Raw genomic sequence first — 18394 nt, 5'->3', positions numbered from 1 at the left:
TACACTTGCTACAGCATTTCCTTACACGAGGACATTTTCCCAGGTCACCATCAGTGACATTTTTAATAATTCAGCCACCACCTTGTGACAGACTATCCATATTCACTTTTCAGCCAGGAAGCCGTCTTCTTCACCTGCCTGGCAGTGGGTAAGTCTCAGATCCCCATCTTACTGCCTGTTTTCTCAGTCCACATCTGGCCTCACTTGTGTTAGTTCCAGTTTTCTGAGAAGCAGACACCAAGACAGGATCAAGGATGGTATTAGGGGACATGCTTGTGAAAGGAAAAAGTGAGGGAGCCAGAGAAGGCTAGAAGAGCCACCAGGCCACAATGCAAGTCTGACCTTGAGTGAAGGAGAGTGGGACAGAAGGTTGGGTGGAAGCATCCTAGACTATCATGCAGTCTAAGGAAGGTTCACAAGGCTGTCAGGGAGATCTTGAGGCAATGTAGGCTGTCAGAGGAGTCTCGTGTCTCCCAGGATGGCCTGTCTTGGTATCCTGCTGCTCTCAGACATTGGACATTGGTTGGAAGCAGCCCGTGGATGCATGGCTTTCATGCAGATACAGTGATAGCTTTCCAGTGGCAGCACTTGGGTTCTTGGTCATTTAGCTTGGGCCCTTTAGCTGGAGATCTGTGAGGTGCATTCTCCAGGTCACCAAAAATGGGATAAGCACAATGTCTGGAATAACGTGTCCATAAGCGTTAGCTGTAGTTACTAACCATTTCCTTACATCCCTAACACTTAGGGTTTTTGATTTTTACTTTCATAAGCAATGCTGCTTTGAACATTGATGTAACTCGTTGTTTCCTTAGAATAGACTCCTGGAATTGGAATGGTGGGATGAAAGAGTGTGAACATTTAACTCCCTTTTGAAAAATTTTTAATTTTTTTATTGAAGTAGGGTTGATTTATAATGTTTCAGGTATACAGCAAAATGACTCAGTAATATATATATATATATATTTTAGATTTTCCATTATAGGTTATTACAAGATATTGACTATAGTTCCCTGTGCTAAATGGTAGGTGGTCCTTGTTGGTTATCTATTTTATATATAGTAGTATGTATCTGTTACATACTGATAAATTCCAGATTTATCCCTTCTGCCCTTTCCCCTTTGGTAACCATAAGTTTATTTTCTATGTCTGTAAGTCTATTTCTGTTTTGTAAATAAGTTCATTTGCATCATTTTTTTGAGATTCCACATATAAGTGCTATATGATATTTGTCTTTCTCTGACTTACTTCATTTAGTATGATAATCTCTAGGTCCATCCATGTTGCTGCAAATGGCATTATTTCATTCTTTTTTATGGCTGAGTAGTATTCCATTGTATATGTATACCACATCTTCTTTATCCATTCATCTGTTGATGGACATTTAGGATGCTTCCATGTCTTGGCTACTGTAAATAGTGCTGCTATGCTGCTATGAATATTGGGGTGCATGTATATTTTCGAATTAGAGTTTTCTCTGGATATATGCCCAGAGGTGGGATTGCTGGGTCATATGGTAACTCTATTTTTAGATTTTTAAAGAACCTCCATACTGTTCTCCATAGTGGCTGCACCAATTTACATTCCCACCAACAGTGTAGGAGGGTTCCTTTTCTTCCACACCCTCTCCAGCATTTATTATTTGTAGACTTTTTTTTTAACTTTTTATTTTATATTGGAGTATAGCTGATTAACAATGTTGTGATAGTTTCAGGTGCACAGCAAAGCAATTCAGCCATACATATACATGTATTCATTCTCCCCCAGACTCCCCTCCCATCCCAGCTGCCACATAACATTGAGCAGAGTTCCCTGGGCTATACAGTAGGTCCTTGTTGGTTACCCTTTTAAACTATAGCAGTGTGTACATGTCAGTCCCAAACTCCCTAACTATCCCTTCCCCTCATCCTTCCCCCCTGATAATCATAAGTTCATTCTCTAAGTCTGTGAGTCCGTTTCTTTTTTGTAAATAAGTTCATTTGTATCATTTCTTTTTAGATTCTGCATATAAGCGATATCATACAATATTTCTCTTTCTCTGTCTGACTTACTTCACTCAGTATGACAATCTCTAGGTCCATCCATGTTGCTGCAAATGGCACTATTTCATTTTTTTTATGGCTGAACAATATTCCATCGTATATATATACATCTTCTTTACCCATTCATCTGTCAGTGGACATTTAGGTTGTTTCTATGTCTTGGCCTCTGTAAATAGTGCTGCTATAAACATTTGGGTGCACGTATCTTTTTGAATTATGGTCTCCTCCAGATATACACCCAGGAGTGGGAATGCAAGATCATATGGTAGCTCTATTTTTAGTTTTTTAAGGAACCTCCATACTATTCTACATAGTGGCTGCACTAATTTACATTCCCACCAACAGGGTAGGAGGGTTTCTTTTTCTCCGCACCCTCTCCAGCATTTATCTGTAGACTTTTTGATGATGCCCATTCTGGCTGGTGTGAGGTGATACCTCATTGTAGTTTTAATTTGCATTTTCTCTAATAATTAGCATTGTTGAGCATCTTTTCATGTGCCTATTGGCCATCTGTATGTCTTTGGAGAAATATCTAATTAGGTCTTTTGCCCATTTTTTTGATTGGGTTGTTTGTTTTTTTGATATTGAGCTGTATGAGCTGTTTGTATATTTTGGAAATTAATTGCTTGTTGGTTGCATTGTTTGCAAATATTTTCTCCCATTCTGTAGGTTTTCTTTTCATTTTATTTATGGTTTCCTTTGCTGTGCAAAAGTTTTTAAGTTTAATTAGGTCCCATGTGTTTATTTTTGCTTTTGTCGTCATTAGTCTAAGAGATGGATCCCAAAAGATATTGCAGGATTTATGTCAAAAAGTGTCCTGCCTATGTTTTCCTCCAGGAGTTTTATTGTATCTGGTCTTACATTTAGGCCTTTAATCCATTTTGAGTTTATTTTTGTGTATGGTGTTAGAGAATCTTCTAATTTTATTCTTTTACATGTAGCTGTCCGGTTTTCCTAGCACCACTTGTTAAAGGGACTGTCTTTTCTCCATTGTATATTCTTGCCTCCTTTGTCATAGATTAATTGACCATAAGTGTATAGGTTTATTTATGGACTTTCTATCGTGTTCCGTTGATCTATGTGTCTGTTTTTGTTGCCAGTACCATACTGATTTGATTACTGTAGCTTTGTAGTATAATCTGAAGCCAGAGAGTGTGATTCCTCCAGCTCCATTTTTCTTTTTCAAGATTGTTCTTGCTATTTGGGGTTTTTTGTGTTTTAGTACAAATTAAAAATTTTTTATTCCAGTTCTGTGAAAAGTGCCATTGGTAATTTGATAAGGATTGCATTTAATCTGTAGAGTGCCTTGGGTAGTATGGTCATTTTAACAATATTGATTCTTTCAATCCAAGAACATGGTATATCTTTCCATCTGTTTGTGTCGTCTTCTGTTTCTTTCATCAGTGTTTTATGGTTTTTGGAGTACAGGTCTTTCCTCCTTAGGTCGGTTTATTCCTAGGTGTTTTATTCTTTTTGATGTGATGGGAAATGGCATTGTTTCTTTAGTTTCTCTTTCTGAGATTTTGTTGTTAGTGTATAGAAATGCAACAGATTTCTGTATATTAATTTTGTATCCCACAACTTTACCAAATTCATTGACCAGCTCTAGTAGTTTTCTGGTGGTGCATTTAGGATTTTCTATGTATAGTATCATGTCATCTGCAAACAGTGACAGTGTTACTTCTTCCTTTCCAATTTGGATTCCTTTTGTTTCCTCTTCTTCTCTGATTACTGTGGCTTAACACTCTTGATGCAGGTTTGCCAATTGCCCTTCTGAAAGGCGGGACAAATTCATACCCCCCGCTTTGGAGTAAGAGATGTCTGCTTCCTCTTACCCATGTGAGATACTTCTGTAGTCTGGGTATGTGAATGGTGATGCTGCACAATGGAGAGCATATTCTGGGATTCATGACATGGACTAGTGGGAGAGGGAGGAGGCCAGAGTGATTAGTTTAGTATGGGATGACTTGTGCATGGACTTCCTTGACCAAAATGGTTAGGTTAAGAGGGGGCATGGATTATCCAGACTCATATCCTCCTCATGCCATCTTTACATAGGTACTTAGTTGATTAAACAGCTGTCCTTTATTTATACTTAATTTTTGGAGAAAGAGATATAGAGGTCAAGAGCTACTGATTGCACATTGTGTGAATGTCAGTGTGGAATAGTGGGAAATGCCCTGTATTTAGAGCTCGGTGGTCCTGGAGTTGAATTCTGGCTCTGCAGGTGGTTGAACCTCTCTGAGCCCCCATCTGCAAAAGTAGTAGCAACTGGAAGTAGGCATTTCTTTCTTTCTTCCTTCCTTTCTTCCTTCCTTCCTTCCTGTCTTTCGTTCTTTCTTTCTCTCTTTCTTTCTTTTCTTTTCTTTCTTTCTCTTTCTTTCTGGCCTCCTATTTTCTATTCCCCTTTCCTAACAAAACCCAGTCTGCCTTTTGGGGAATTATCATCTCTCTATTATGATGTGGTCACTGTGGGGCAGTGATATACAAGCTCTTTCACTTTGGAAAGCCCTTCTGTGGATGCTCTCTTTTAACAGTCTGGAATATACAAGGAGGAGGCTTGTGACCTAGGATATGGAATTCTGAGCAGAGGGATGCAGTCACAAGATTCTGTGGATGCCAATTCAGTCCAGTTGGGGGAGGGCACTAAGGTGAGAATAATGAACAATTTCTTCTACCAGGAGCATCTCTGTTTAAATCCTACCTCTTCAGTCTTCCCACTGATGAACTCCTTTTAGTAAATTCCTTCTCTGCTTTTGCCAATTTCTGTTGCTTGCAACCAAAGACCCCTCAACAGATAAACAGCTATGCCCTAAGGTGTCGTGTGTGTGTGTGTGTGTGTGTGTGTGTGTGTGTGTGTGTGTTCAAATGAGAATTAAATGAGAGTGCATATTAACTCAGTCAGAGCCTAGAAAGTTTGAAGTTGGGGTGGCGGAAATCTTGATTTCCAGTTTTCTTCCATCCTACAACTTTTGCCTCTTTGCTTTTGCTAGCAACTGTCCTGTTTCTCCAACAGCAATGTTTACTTACAAGATGCTTTATAAGCATGATATAATTATCCACACTGATATGCTGTGCTGTAGAATTCCTTTGGAGAACAGACAATTGAATTGCAAAAAGCTGGGAATTAACTTATCATCTGTTTTGAAGAGATGTGGCAGGGAATGGGGTGGGGCTTTTTGATTGTGGCTCAAAAATTGATTCTAATTGCTATTTTTATTGCTGGTTTAGCTGATGCCACCTTTAGTTCTTTACCTTTGCTTCTATTTCTTTTCTAAGTGACTTAGGAAATGGCATACTTGACTCCACCCCAAATATATTTACTTAAACATTTAAAATATGTCTCCATACTCATGTAGCTGGGTAATTTGGGAAACATTGCAAACCCAACAAAATTCCAGTTGTACTTAAAATACTGAGACCAAAGTTGAAAATCTGAATAATTCTCTTAAATACTGAACTACTCATTTTATTCTGAATACAAAGATGTGTCTATAGTACACTTAGTGGTTATAGTGGTTAAGGTTAACTTTGGAGTTAGAGCTTGGTTTAAATCCTAGTTCTGCCATTTACAAGCCATCCCTGTGAAACACTAGTTTTCTCAACAGTAAAATGGAATAATAATGCTATTAGCCTAGGCTCATCTTGAGACTTCAGAGAAAGTCCTGGGGAAGCTTTCCTCAACATGACACTCCCATCCTCAGTCTAGATTAGATTCCCTCGTGATGCACATTCACAGCATGAATTCTCTCAGAGACACAGTTGCAGTTTGAGTTGCTGCTCTTTTATTAGATTATTTGATTACATCTGCCCCAGTACCCTACACTGCACCAGGCTAAGCTTCGTGAGGTTAGGGCCAACTATGTCTATCTTCTTCATTATATTCTCAGTGCCTCGCTCCTGGTTGGCACACAGTAAACACTTATTGAATGAATGAATAAATGAAGGAATGATTTCCCATAGAGGATTAACTGAGATCGTGTATAAAAACCTCAGTGTCTGGTATGTAGTAAGAACTGAGTAAATGTAACCTCCCACAAAGAAAAACACCAAAAAATAGCCCCCCAAACAAAATAAATCCCCCCAAAACCAAATCACATATCATGCAAGAAATAAAATATTAATAAGTTGTTGTCATCATTAAATGCTGATTTTTCAAGTTGAGTTATACTCCTGGAACAAACAACCCTTGATTTCAGTTATTTAGAACAATGAAGGTTTATTTCTTGATCATGTGACATTTTCAGTGAGAGTCAGGCTCATGGTGGCTGCCTGAATCCCAGAAGCGGGTAAGAGGGCCTTGAAGGGCCTCACACCAGCAATTAAACAGATAAATGCGGAAATAAGTGACATTTCTACTCAAAGCCCATTGATGGGAATTAGTCACATGACCCTTCAATCTCAGTCAGCTCAGGCTGCTATAACAAAATACCACAGACTGAATGGCTTGAACAACAGAAGATTATTTTTGTTAAGACAAACACAGGAAAGCATTCAATCAGAATGAGAAGTTGTGGAGACCCCTGGCTGTGCCAGGTTCGGATACTTTTCGTTTCTAATTTGTAGGAATTAGAAGCGGGAGGAGCCAGAATGATAGGGGGTGATCTTGGGAGCTCAAGCAAGGAACTCCCACCAGTAGGATAATTAGTTAAATATTTTAACAGCTCATGTGGTTGTATAGAGACGCGCTGGTTAATCCTCAGTCCTGGGTAGGGCTGGGCCTCGACTGGGCATGACTGTCCCAGAGCCTTGTTTAAAACATTTGCTAAGGAGCCTCATTTTACAGACAAGAGATTAAGAGCCAGAGAGGGCAAAGGACTTGCATCGGGTCACACAGCAGATTGGTGAGAGGCAAATAGAGAGAAAGACCAAGAAATAAAGAGAGACACACAGGGCTACAGAGGGAACTGAATGACAGAGCTAGAGGTGAGACACAGAGAGGTACAGAGCTAGAGAGAAACAGAGTTCAAGAGGGAAGGAGAGGGGAACAGTAGAGGTGGAAGAGAGAGAGCAAGTATGACACAGAGATGGAGAAGCAGAAGGAGTGGAAGAGAGGCCAAGAGAGACAGGGAGAGTGGTGGATACAGACAGACTCTGTAAGGTGCCATAACACACACGACGTAGGGGTGATGGGGCGATTGGGCCAGTGACATGTTTTTCCATGTTTATGGATTGAGCTGCAAAGGGCCAGTGGAGTAGACAGGACAATTAGGAGAAAGGCGGTTGGGATGGAGTGAGGTGGGGTGGGGGGGGAGGCAGAAGGACTAGGACACAGCAGAGTCTTTTCCTGGCATTTGTGTGTCTGTTTGTTACAACGGGAGCAGACAAGCAGACTAGGACCCCCCGTTGCAGCCCATTCGTTCCCACCAGTCTGCCGCTCTGCCAGACGGCCTCCCTAGCAGGTCATTGCCTCTGAGCCTTATTTATTGCTCCAAAATCTGGGGCCAGGAGGAGTCCCTGCTGGGAAGCTCAGGCAGAAGCTTCTATCTAAATCCCAGACTTGGCCTGCAGCCACTGCAGCTGAACAGGAGGCACAGTGGGAGAAGAGACCTTGATTTGTACCAGGGCGGCTTTTTAACACGTGGAGGGTGGTGTTTTTTGTGGCAGGGAGAGTTCTTCCTGCTACCTAGAGATTTACCTCTTGGCCTTATTCTTTCCCACTAGAGAAACACTTTTTTTTTTATTATTATTATTTTATTTATTTATTTTTTTATTTTTGGCTGTGTTGGGTCTTCATTTCTGTGCGAGGGCTTTCTCTAGTTGCAGCGAGCGGGGGCCACTCTTCATTGCGGTGCGCGGGCCTCTCACTGTCGTGGCCTCTCTTGTTGCGGAACATAGGCTCCAGACGCACAGGCTCAGTAGTTGTGGCTCACGGGCCCAGTTGCTCCTTGGCATGTGGGATCTTCCCAGACCAGGGCTCGAACCCGTGTCCCCTGCATTGGCAGGCGGATTCTTAACCACTGCGCCGCCAGGGAAGCCCCGAGAAACACTTTTTAAAACCCACACAAATTTCCTAATTCAGCTCTGGCTATTTTAACCAGAGTTAAAGAGCTCAATAACAAAGTAGCTCCCACTTATTAAGAACTTACAGAGTTAGTGTAAACCAGCTATGCCTCAATTAAAAAAATACAAGAATAAATAAAAATTGATCAATCTGTTAAAAAAAGAACTTGCAACGAGGGTTATGTCATTCGATCCTTGTATAATGTTATGAGGAAGGCACTATAATTTCCCACTTGACAGGTGAGATCACTGAGGCTCAGGGAGGAGAAGAAACTTGCCCAGGATCCCATTTCTGTCTGCACCAGACCCGATCTGTCTGCCTGCATTTCCCCATCATTGTGCCCTCCTGCCCACCCCGAGCCCATGATACAGATGAAGACATCAAGGCTTATCGGGTCTAACAACTTGCCCAAAGTCCCATTAATAGAAAGCTGCAGAGTGAGCATTGCACTTAGGTCTGTTTATCTTCGGGCCTCTGCTCTCACCCCCTGTGCTTTGGGTTGGGTTCTTTCAGAAACAGAGACTCCCTCCTTCCAGATGTTGTGCTTCATTAAGAAAGTAAGGAAATTAAAAGCTCCAATAGAACTGTGTGCACTTAAAAAATGGGCAAGATGGTAAACTTCATGTTATGTGTTTCTTACTATAATTAAAACTTTAAAAAAAAAGGGAAATAAAAAGCTCCAATAGTCACCATCTCGGGAGTGGGTAACGCACCCTTGAGTCCTGCTATTTTTATGACGGAGCTTCTGTTACACCCTCCCACTAACCTTCCTTTTCCTCCAACTCATGGCTTCTGCATATTCATGGCTTCTATTGCCTTGTGTCTTCTGCTGCCTCACTGCCTGTGCTTCCTGCATTCTCTGTGTGCCTCTGGCCTTCTATCCTATCCTCTGTCTTCTATCTATCTATCTATCTATCTATCTATCTATCTATCTATCTATCTATCTATATCTATCATCTATCTATCTATCATCATTCATCTATCTTTCAAGTCAACCTTCCTAAGAAGAAGATCAGATTGGATGGCATCTTAGGTCTGGTTCCCTGGAAACAAGCTCTCAGATGGAGATTTGCCTGCAGGAATTTTGGGGGAGAGCTTTAAGGATTTAAACTCCTCCATGGAGGAGTTAAGAAAATAGGACAGGGCAGAGGAGAAGTTGAACTGTGATGCAGTCTTAAAGTAACGGAGCAGGACCATGAGGGACCTTCCCGGGACAGACCCCTCCCCCATATCCTCTGCTTTAGCTCCTCTCTGAAGTCCCTAGATAATAGTATCTGCTGCACATTTCCTGATTTGTTTTACAGATGTGAAAATCCCTACCAAATGGAAGATGTTAACTACTTGATGAACACATGTATATAGCCCTCAGGCCTCCTGGAGCCTAAGGATTGAAATTGTTAACCCCTGTGACACTGCCCTGTTACCTCACCATCAGCCAATCAGAGAATTGTGCACAAGCTAATCACAAACCCTTTGACCGCCCCCCCCCCCTCACTTGGCCTTTAAAAATGCTTTCTTAATAGATAACTAATGAAGACCTACTATATAGCACAGGGAACTCTACTCAATGCTCTGTAATGACCTACATGGGGAAAGAATCTAAAAAAGAGCTGATATATGTATATGTATAACTGATTCACTCTGCTTTACAGCAGAGACTAACACAACATTGTAAATCAACTATACTCCAATTAAAAAAAAAGCTTTCTTGCAACCCATCTGGGAGTTTGGGTTTTTTCAGCACTATGTCCCTGACTCCTTGTTTGGTGCCTTACAATAAATGCTGCACTTTCTTTCACCACAGCCCAGTGTAAGTTGATCGGCTTTAATGCGTGTGGGTGAATGGACCCAAGTTTGGTTCGGTGACATTAACAAAGACCTCAGCGGATCCCATGGGCTCTTGGGGCTGGGCTGGGCGTTCAGAGTTGTTCGGGCAAGCAGATTTAGTCTCTATACCTTGACATTGACTCAGCTACTAGGAGCAGAGAGTGAAAGAGACTGATCTCCAAGTAGCATGATTTCCTTTCTGCCCCAGAAGCAATTCCCCTTGATGTCATCCAAGCCCAAAGCCCTGGCAATTGGACACCGAGGAGGTGTCCTGAGAGGGCAGGTCAGTCCCTACAGAGCCACAGCCTCACCTGAACAGGAGCCGTACTTTTGCCATCAGCCAGACTGCCCTTTATAATTCCCAATTCCTCTGAAGTTTGCTTGTGGACAATTATTTTTTTCTGCTTAGTCTATGTCTCTTTTTCCTCCCTCTCGATTTCTCCCCATGAAGTTAAAACAGAGGTGGAGACACATATGCTACATGACATCAGTATAGCCCTGCCATTCAAGCTGCACTCTGCCCCTGCTGCAGCTGAGATGTGCCAGGGCTCCCATCCTCTCCTTCCCCCTAATTGATTTCCAGATTCAGCCTCCTGGGATGGTGCCTTGGCTGGCTTTCCAACTTCATCCTGTCAACCTTAATATAATGCTTCTCGGGCGGTGAGAACTTACGTTTCCCACCTACTAGTTGGCATCTGGCTGATTTTCTCATCCTGAGGAATTTAGTTTGATTAATGTCGAGCCTTTGTACATTGCATTGGGGTTGTCAAAAACGATGTGCACTCATCCATTTCCCGGTCCTTCTGAAGAGAGAACTTTCACCTACTTCAGGACAGTGTTGGCATTTGGAAGGGTCCAGTAGTGGCCCATACCCAGATTAGCAGCCACAGATTTGCTCCATTGAACTCAAGAATCAGAGGACCCTGACTGGGAATAGCTGATAGACGCTCAGAGCAGTTTGGGTGATTCGAAGTCTGCTTAGCTTTGCCCAGTCAGCCTGGTGTGAGGTCTTGGAATGAAACTTTCCCACCTTCTCCTTCCAAGACTGAGCCAAAGAATCTATTCTTGGAGCAGATAACTTTTCAACACTGGGTTGGCAAGTGTTTATGATTGGTTTTTCACACATCCTTCTGGGCAGGAGACAGTTTTTGTCATAATTAAAATTTAAATACAGGGTTATAATAACCCAAGGCACCTTACAAGGGCAGGCTCTTGGCAAAATAGTGAGTGACGTGTGAGGCATGTTTCTTTTCTGTATCTTATTTCTACAACTCTACTCTTTTTAACCGACATTGATTATTTACTATGAGTAACCCAAATTACTTCAGGTAAGACGAATACCCCAGGCCTCACCAGCTTGTTGGTACAAATAAAGCCACTTTAAGATAAACATCCATATGAGAGAGGCTCATAGTTTTTTCTTCCTCCTGCTGGATCCCCACTGGCTTCCGGAAGCCCTCCAGGGATGTGTCATGTGTTTGAGAAAAAATCCCACTCAGGTTCTTTCACCCAAGTCGTTCTTTGAAATGTATCCTGCAGACCATTTGAGGGCAGCAACTCTCTGCTGTACTGCTACTGGGGTCTTCTAGGACAAGTCTGATTCCCTGCCATTCTGCTGGGTGCAACGGGCACCTTGGGTTCTTTCACGAATGTGCCACAGTCCCTGCAGTGTACTGCTGTCGTGTCCCTCTGCTGCAATGGGGAGGGTTTCCCTGTGCCCAGCCTTGCATCAAACCTGGCCATCAGGCCCCCAAAGCGGTTCTGCTGGTGCCCAGGGCCTCTCAGCTCAGACAAGTGTCAGTTTCTCTTCTCCCATCAGGGCTCAAGCCATTGGGACATAGAACAGTATTGCTTCTCAGCTCTCAAAGCTCATGAGAACTTTACTAAAAGGATAATTGGACCTCTGGATTTTTCTCCCTTGTGTTCAAGGATGAGAAGATGCTGCATTACTATTAGAAAGGGCGGAGGGGACACGAGGGGGAAGATGTGCCACGAAACAGCTGCTAAAAAGCAGATTTAGTGATTCATACTCAGTAACATCCATCAGTCAATCTCTCCATGTTGTTTTTCTAGTGATGTTGTATAAGCCACACGTGGTGGAGGGAATGGACTCAGTTCATGCCAAATGAACCACAGCAAAAATAATGACATCATGGACAATAATAAAATAATCAAGCAGCAACAGATGGAAAGGAAGAATTCCAGTTATGCTGGGGAAATACACAAATTGTTTTGGGTCCTAGCTGATCAAACCAAACTCAGTCCCACTAGCCAAAGAGTAAAGAGAGACTATCCTTTAGCCAGAAACACTAGCCAATCAATCCCACCGTCCAGCAAAATAGTCCTTCTGGTTGCATGGGGGGCAGGGCAGCAATTTCAAAGCATCGCACTTGGCATCAAAGAGCCCTGTTTATTCACTGACACCTAATAAATCAGAACCAGGGAATCAGATGAATTTTTCTTTTGCCTTTTAGTTTCCTTTATTAATGGAACCTTTTAGAAATCTGTTTATGTTTTTTACTTGTACAAAATCACCATCCGTCACACAAAGGGAGCAGGTGGTACCGAAAGCTGGAGATTGGGCCAGAATGCATCTTCTGTAACCGGCGCTAACAGAGCCTTGTCTTTGATATAAAAGAACTGGAATCTAATTATGGGGTTGGTTTTTCCAATTCTGTATAACTATGTGTTTCTTTGCCTGTGTTTCTTCCCCTCAAATTTAATGCTCCTCCTTGAGCTCCTGTCAAATAGAAATCTGAGTACAGTAACTAAGACTGAGTTTTAAGACTGTGGTTTTCCTGGAATGGTGTCACTAATACTCCAAGGGCCTCTACATCCCCGGCTGTCTTTGGAGCCTCTTGTTGACGTGTCATATTTAGTGTCATGTGAACCCTCCACCCGACCGCAGGTAACTGGGCAGGGATTGGCACTTGAGCCAAAAGCAGCCTATGGAGGTGGCCTTTTGTGAGAATCCTGCCTCTATATATAGGATTTTGATTAAATAGCCCAATTAGATTCTCCTTCTGAAAGATTTGAATATGTGACATTCTCAGAGGGGGTGGGGTGTAAGTCCATATGAGTGGGAACCTTGTCTCTTTACTGATTTATCACCGTTCTCTCTCATAGTATATGGTATGGCTACCCAGTGAATACTTGATAAATAAATCAAATGCATGGGCCCTTGCACAGAAGTATTTTTTTTTGAAACATGAATCTGCATCCATCTCCCTATATTTTACCTTGTTCTTCTGCCTCCAGTGAGCTAGGTCCCCCCCATCCCTACCACACACACTTCTAATTATTATTTTAAATAGACTTTATTTTTTTTAGAGCAACTTACGTTTACAGCAAAATTGAGCAGAAGATACAGAAATATTCCATATACCCCCTGCCTCCGCCACCCCCCAGCCTCCCCTATTATCAACATTCTGCACTGGAATGGAACATTTATTACAACTGATGAACCTACATTAACACATCATTATCACCCAAAGTCCATAGTCTGCATCAGAGTTCACTCTTGGCACTGTACATTACCTAGGTTTTGACAAATGTATAGTGACATATATTGCCATTATAGTATCATACAGGATAGTTTCACTGCCTTAAAAGTCCTCTGTGCTCCACCAATGCATCCTTTCCTCCCTCCTAACTTCTGGAAATCACTTTTACTGTCTCTTACTTTCCTTTTAGTGCCTCCATAGTTTTGCCTTTTTCAGAACATCATGTAGTCAGAATCACACAGAATCTAGCCTTTTCATATTGGCTTCTTTCACTTAGTAATATACATTTAAGATTCCTCCATGTGTTTTCATTGCTTAATAGCTCATTTCTTTTTAGTGTTGAATAATATTCCATTATGTGGATGGACCACAGTCTCTTTATCCGTTCACCTACTCATGGACACCTTGGTTGCTTCCAAGTTATGGCAATTATGAATAAAGCTGCTATAAACATCTGTGTGCAGGGTTTTGTATGGACATAATTGTTTAAGTCCTTTGAGTAAACACCAAGCATGCAATTACCGGATTGTATGGTAATGGTATGTTTAGTTTTGTAAGAAAATTCCAAGCTGTCCCAAAACATGGAAGCAACCTAAATATCCATTGACAGATGAATGGGTAAAGAAGATACGATACTTATATACAATGGAATATTACTCAGCCATAAAAAGGAATGAAATAATGCCATTTGCAGCAACATGGATGGACCTAGAGATTATCATACTAAGTAAGTCAGACAGAGAAAGACATATGATATCGCTTATAAGTGGAATCTAAAAAAATGATGCAAATGTACTTATTTACAAAACAGAGGTAGAGTCACAGGTATAGAAAACAAACTTATGGTTACCAGGGGAGGGGGCAGGGAAGGATAAATTGGGAGATTGGGATTGACATATACACACTACTATATATAAAATAGATAACTAATAAGGACCTGTTGCATAGCACAGGGAACTCTACTCAATACTGTCTAATGACCTATATGGGAAAAGAGCCTAAGAAAGAGTGGATATATGTATATGTATAACTGATTCACTTTGCTGTAAAGCAGAAACTAACACAAACGTTGTAAATCAACTATACTCCAATAAAAATTTTTAAAAAAGAAAAGAAAATGCCAAGCTGTCTTCCAAAATGACTGACCAAACCATTTTGCATTCCCACCAGTGATGAAGGAGAGTTTCTGTGGTCCACATCCTTGCCAGCATTTGATGTCGTCATTGTTCTGGATTTTGACCTTTCTAATAGGTGCAAAGTGATATCTCATTGTTGTTTTAATTTGCAATTCCCTGATGACATATGATGTTGAACATTTCTCATGTGCTTATTTGCCATCTGTATGTTTCCTCTGGTGAGGTGTCTGTTCAGGTCTTTAGCCCATTTAAAAAATTATAATTTTTTTTTATACTATTGGGTTTTAAGGGTTTTTGTATGTTTTGAATAACAGTCCTTTATCAGATGTGTATTTTGCAAATATTTTCTCCCAGCCTGTGGCTTGTCTTCTCTTCTCATCCTCTTGACTCTTCTTCCTTTTTATGACTCTTTGCTTTGATGGGCAGTACGGTGTAGTGTCTCAGCATTCGGATTCTGGGGGCATCTGCCTGAGTTTGAGTTCTGCTATTCCACTTGCTCAGGGAATCGATCATTCCTTTCTGACTCTCAGTTTCCTCATCTGTGAAATGGAGATAATAATAGTGCCAACTTGTAGGGTTGTTAGGAGTTAGGACTGTCCTGGCTTGTAGTTAGTAAGCACTGTATAAATGGTAGTCATTATTATTGAAATTTTTCTTCTTTTGCATAATTTGGACCTATCACTAATTTGGTCTCATCATTCACTTATTGGTTCCCTCCTTCACGCACTCCATTCAAGTCACACTGGCCTCTACACCCACCTTGGTGTCTTTTTCTTTCTGTTTCCTCCTTCTGAGGTGATTTCCCCTCAATATACCCAGGGTTTACTCTTTCATCTCATGATTCAGGAGTTTTGTCAGTCATAAGCAGAAGCGGTCTAAACGCAGTGGGGTTTCCTATTGTTAATGAAGCTGAGCCCATTGATGCCAGGTGTCCCAGAAGGAGGGGCGTATTGAAGGAGCTGTGAGCTGCTGAGGAGAGTCCTTGAGGCTGGGAGGGAGGGGGGTCTCTGGTTCAGGGTAGGAGTCCTCCTGGGAGGTAGCAGGACCTCCAGGGAAGACTGGTGGTGCTCCTAGGGGGACGGGGTGTCCTTAGCCTGCCAGGGATCCTCAGACCCCAGGTGTGGTCTGTAAACCACAGAACCTTTAGAACTGAAGGCACCATGGAGACTGAAGCAGATGGTACCCTGGTGGTAGACACTCACTAATGCCTACGGCAACATGAAACTAGTTCTTCTTTTTTTTTAAAAACTTTGGGGTTTTAAAATTTTATTTATTCATTTATTTATTTATGGCTGTGTTGGGTCTTCGTTTTTGTGCGAGGGCTTTCTCTAGTTGCGGCAAGTGGGGGCCACTGTTCATCACGGTGCGCGGGCTTCTCATTATCGCGGCCTCTCTTGTTGCGGAGCACAGGCTCCAGACGCGCAGGCTCAGCAGTTGTGGCTCACGGGCCTAGTTGCTCCGCAGCATGTGGGATCTTCCCAGACCAGGGCTCGAACCCGTGTCCCCTGCATTAGCAGGCAGATTCTCAACCACTGTGCCACCAGGGAAGCCCGAAACTAGTTCTTCTGTATCAGCCTCCAGTAAGAGGCTAAACTTCCTGCTAGTTCACAGGGATGGGGGTTCAGAGCCTGAGGGATATTAACCATATAATATCAATTTATAATTTTAAAATATAGAAAGTCATGTTTCCTTCACCTCTGAGTTTGGACTTAAGAATTATATACAAAATAAATCTATTCTCAAGTTCATCCTTGCCCACTGTAACTTGAGAGAATCTGGCTACTGGTAAAGTTGCCTTTTAGACACTTTTTAACTCTGCTCTTCCCTGTGTCTTTCCCCCTTTCCTAGCCCCCCTCCTCTAATCCTGCAGGTATTGGAAGTAAGTTCCCTTCTCAGACCACACTTTTTTTTTTTTTCTACATGCAAGCTCTAAAAAAAAAAAAAATTGATATTGAGGCAGGAAAGACAGGGCTGGGCCCAAGGACGGTCTTTTCATGTCTAGACATTAAGCAGAAGGCAGACCACCTCCTTGTTTTGCACTTAATGAGGCCGTGATGCATGGAGGAACGGTCTCTAAAACGGAAACTTTGTAGCATCTGAACAGGAAACTCTGACCATGAAAATGTGGAGCATGCGCAATGAAAATGCACAGGTTGCTGATGACACTGTACGACCTTCCATTTGTGGTGCTTGAGTAGTAAAGGAAAATTTAAGGGAAAACAGCTGTTAGAGTGCAGGTACAAGACCATGCGCTTCAGGAGATGAATGCACAAGACCGGGGGCTGATGCAACCTGGTGCAATCCAGGCCACGCCTCAGCCTTCCCCTCAATGCACATTCCGCCCCTAATCAAAAAGACCCACCCATTCAGAGGGCTAAAAATAAGATAAAGAGTGGATCAAAAAAACACCGCTTTTGTGAGGCCCCCCACACTCTTCTTTGTGAGTGTAACTTTTGTTTCTGCCCTAAATAAACTGCTTCTTTGTTCCCTTTGCTCTTCAGCTTCAGTTTTTTGGGGTTTTTTTTTCCCTTTGTGTTTGTCACCCAAATTCTTTTTGGACCAGTTGAACAAGAGCCTGGACTTCTGATAAAGCTTTTCCAGTATCAAGATCAAGATGCAAATTTTTTAAAAATTCAATATTTTCTATGTTTACCTAAAATTATTTTGCAAAAACAAGTTATGTGTGTTTTTTCCTGCTGGGAAAAAGTGAAGAACAATGCTATGCAATTTATCTTGGAATACTACGTCATCCTAGCAATGGTATAAATTAAAAATTATACCTCAAAGTACAGTGAAGTTAGAAAAATGTTTTGGAAACACTGTAGCTTGGTTTTTGTTTCTGTTTTTTGTTTTGTTGTTGTTCATTTTTTTGGATCATGCTTTTGAATTGCTCATCTGCCTGGGACAAAGCTTAGTTACTGTGGCATCAGGCACATTGGTTCAGAGAGAGGTAGTCATTACCTCTGATCAATGGAGATTTCTGATTCTCCTCTCTATTGCATACATGGTTGGAACACTTTTTCTGGCCTCTTGTGGTTGGGTGAGACCTGCTAAGGCATTCTGACCAATGACCAGTGAGTGGACATAATGTTCGCTGATTCTGGCAAGGAGCCTTTAGGCCATGATTCTCTGGCAACCTTTCCTCCTCACTGGCATGGTAGCTGGCAATTTTTGAGACGGTAGCTGCTCTGTCAGCTTGCCCTTAATTAATTAAGATAAGCAGAGCCTCCCCTAGCAAACCGTGGGATGAACTTTGAGCAAGAAACAAACTTTTGTTGTTTTAAGTGAGTGAGATTTGGGCATATTTGTTATCACAGCCTCAACTAGCTTATCCTGACTGATACCCACATCCAGCTATCTGAAGACACTGTTGCCAAACTGTTAAAACCAAAAAAAAAAAAAAAAAAAAAAATCAAAACATTGGAACTGGCATATCTTTACAGACAAAATATTTTGGCTTGGCAAACATGTCCAGGAGGAAGTAGATGTTGCTATATTTAGAGCATGAAGCAAAGGTACTGTTTCGGAATGTTCAGACAAACATGCTCAAAATCATGTTCAAAATGCTCCACCTATCGCCTGATTGGAAACATTAACAAAGTATACAAGTTGACAGTGTTTCCCTGTGTATGTTGCATGCCCTGTGCCCACCTGCACCAGTTGTTTGGTTGTAAGAAACAGAGAGCATTTGATCAAATTCAGAGATGTTGGATTAATTGTTCAAGATCCAACTATGACATGATGGAGGCCACACAAAGGGCCAGATCTTTGGACTTTTTATCGCATGTTGTTATTTTGAGCCTTACAAAGTTTTGTTAAACCATGAAGAGTGTGAAAGATTCTCTCCTGTCATCACAGTTGATAGAATTTTCACAGAGTTTGCAT

Source organism: Eschrichtius robustus, chromosome 16 (genome assembly GCF_028021215.1).
Source record: "Eschrichtius robustus isolate mEscRob2 chromosome 16, mEscRob2.pri, whole genome shotgun sequence".
Classification (NCBI taxonomy): Eukaryota; Metazoa; Chordata; class Mammalia; order Artiodactyla; family Eschrichtiidae; genus Eschrichtius; species Eschrichtius robustus.
This window is presented reverse-complemented; position numbering follows the sequence as displayed.